This window comes from Nicotiana attenuata, chromosome 6 (genome assembly GCF_001879085.1).
Source record: "Nicotiana attenuata strain UT chromosome 6, NIATTr2, whole genome shotgun sequence".
In the NCBI taxonomy this organism is placed as follows: Eukaryota; Viridiplantae; Streptophyta; class Magnoliopsida; order Solanales; family Solanaceae; genus Nicotiana; species Nicotiana attenuata.
This window is the reverse complement of record NC_031994.1, coordinates 51,340,871-51,344,126: the sequence shown is the minus strand read 5'-3', so window position 1 is coordinate 51,344,126 and position 3,256 is coordinate 51,340,871.

Genomic DNA, 3,256 nt, shown 5'->3' with positions numbered 1-3,256 from the left:
TATCCACAATATAGTCATTAAAGAGTTTTGTTTAGGGGGAGATTTTTCTCTCGATAGTTTTTCTTCTTTTATATTAGTTTTATCATATGTATACCAATTGAGCAAACCATTATAAACTATTATGCTTAGTTTAGTATATTTTTCTTTGGCGTCTGATTTATCGTCCACCAAGCTTTGTATTGTTAGTTTTCGCATGCACCATGTTATTTCGATCCCAACAAGTGGTATCAGAGCCAATGGTTCAGAGTCAACGGTTGAACGAGGTTGAAGACAGACTCAATGCGTGTTTAGATCAAAACGATAATGAAGATTTATTATGATGCTACGTGTGGAGATAAATTTACAATCACAATTGTATTCAAACCGCCTGCTGCTGCATCTTTATTGGAGTAAAAACTCTTTCTAACCCATATTTGGCTACTTTTAACCAATGCTAGATTTAAGTCATGCCTACTTGCAACGCATGAGTTCCAGTGCCAGTTTTAACTCGCGCTTCTTTTTAATGCATGAGCTTCTTTTATCCCATGTTTATTCTTAACACGTGGGCTCCTTTTAACCCATACTTGGGCTTCTTTTAACCAATACCAAAATTTTCAACCTATACCGGTTTTTAATCATGGCAAGCAGCAGTGATGAAGATTATGTGAAGAAGGTGAATCAACTTTGTCAAGAAAATTCAGGCCAAGGGGAGATTGTTAGGATTTTGCCCTGAATTTCTAATCTATTAGGACTCTCTTTCTTGAAGGAATGGAAAAAGACTCCTAAAAGGATTAAATCTCCTTAATATGTCTTATCCTTTTCTCGGAAGATAAGTTTTGCACATCTATAATTAAGGATCTCTACTTCTCACAAGAGCACAAAAAAAAATATCCACAATGTAATCATTAAGTTTTGTTTAGGGGGAGATTTTTCTCTCGATAGTTTTTCCTCTTTTATATTAGTTTTATCATATGTAGATCAATTGATCAAACCATTATAAACTATTATGCTTAGTTTAGTATATTTTTCTTTTGTCGTCTGATTTATCGTCCACCAAGCTTTGTATTGTTAGTTTCCGCATGCACCATGTTATTTCGATCCCAACAATAATTTATATGTAAGTTGTATGCAAACTGTATGAAAGTTGAATGGTGTTGTATGAAGCATGAGAGGACTGTAACTAGCAGTGAACCCACATTGAAAGATTTATCAAAATTGTATAAAAGTTTGTATAAAAGTTGTATAATGAGTTGTATGAGAGTATGTATCATGAGTTGTATGAAAGTTGTACGACGTTGTATGAAAATAGTATGAAAGTTGTATGAAGCATGACGACAAACTTTAACTAGTAATGAACACACCTCTCATTTGCTTCTATGTTGTATAAGAAAATTGTTTATTTTAGCTTGATTAGATTTGTCTGCTGCTTTTGAATTTATTTGTGTTGCAACATTTTGAAACTATATCAGGGTTTCTTGATACTCCCATCAAATTGATTTTTGTTTCTGAATATATTTGTTTTTCAGTTTAAAGAATTGAGATGAACTTCAATGGCCGTTAATGACATATTTTTTTTGAGAGGGAATTATAACGATTTGTAGCTTGTTAATTGTGTATATTGATGTCTAATACAACTACCTTTATGATAGTAGCAAATTGTTACTGAATTTATCGATTTTTTCATATTATACAGTCATCATCAATGGCAGATTTCTAAAAAATTGTGAGTTAAAATCAGTTGGGCGTTTCGAAATTCAGTTAAAATTGGTTTGGAAGAGTTAAATGTAAAACTTAAAGTAATTTGAAGGAAGATTGAAGGCGGAGTTTATCAATTTCTTATGCCATAAAGTGATCGTCAATAGCAGATCTCATTAATTAAGAAGAGAAATATGAGATATTTTGGGTGCAACTCAATATTTTAAAAGGCGGGGGCGTGAGTGGAGGCGTTTTACCTTTGACGAGGCGAGGCGTAAGCCTTGAGATATGGGGCGTAAGTCCCACGGATCTTTAAAGTTTACTAATTTTAAAAATTTTAAAATAGTATAAAATAAAATATAATTATAAAAATTACATTAAAATAACAAAATTATAACAAAAAATCTATTTAAAATATTTATAAATTATAATTCAACAATGAGTAATACGAAAAGTATGACATATATCATAATATGCAAATTAGTTGCAACGTCGTTACAACTCAAATATCAAAAGTAATGTATTCGATACGAAAACCTATATGTATCTCTTAAGGAGTAATGAATCTTGAAAGAATTTTGATATTACAATTTGATATTTTTCTTAAAATACTCCTTTTATTTAATATTCTTTCTATTTGAAAGAGAATTATATAAAAACATAATTCACAATTTAAATATGATTCTCTGGCATCATTCATTTTTAAGTTTCAACAAGTTAATAAAGTGACGCATAATTCACCATACAATACCATGATAACTAATTATTTGTAAATAGTTACTAGCTAATACTGAGCTATTAAATTAATAAGTATTGTATCTTGTAAACGTGAAAAAAATAATAATTATAAAAAAAATTATGGACTATTATATAGAAAAGACATAACAAAAGTTAATAAGTAAATACTTTTTAAATGAAAGATTTATTTAAAATTAAGTATTATAGCAGTCTTAGTAGATAACGTCCAATAATTTATATTTTAATTATGACATAAAATACTCTCAACATAATGATTTATAATTAAGAAAAAAGTAATTTTGGATAGTCAACGCTTTATTAAGAAAATTTGAGGATTTACAAGGTTAGTTACGTACAATTGCATAAAGTTCTATTCGGTGAGCCCAATACGTTGGGCGTTGGGCGTGTCAGGGGCATAAGCACCGATGACCGAGGCGTAAGTCTCACTGAACTAAGCCCCACACATAAGCCCAGGGGCGTTTTACGAGTGCTCCGCCCTGAGGCGAGCCCCGGGCGAGTCCCAATGCTGCCTTTTAAAACCGAGGTGCAACTATCTGCTTATTTCAGTGTATCCCTAATTGCAAATAAATTGTTAAAAAAAATCAAGATACTTTTTAAAACTTAAAAATCAAGATATACTAGGTAAACAATTAAGGGAAAATTTCACTTTATACTCATTAATTCCAAACTATTTACCCTTTAATGCCCAGGCCCAAATTATTTTGCTTCTCCTATCCATGCGACCCAAATTATTTACCCGACCCATGCATTAGCTTATTCCCCTCATTCAATGCCTCAGTTAACGCTATTTCACCCAGCCATTTCTTTCATTTCAAAAATCCCA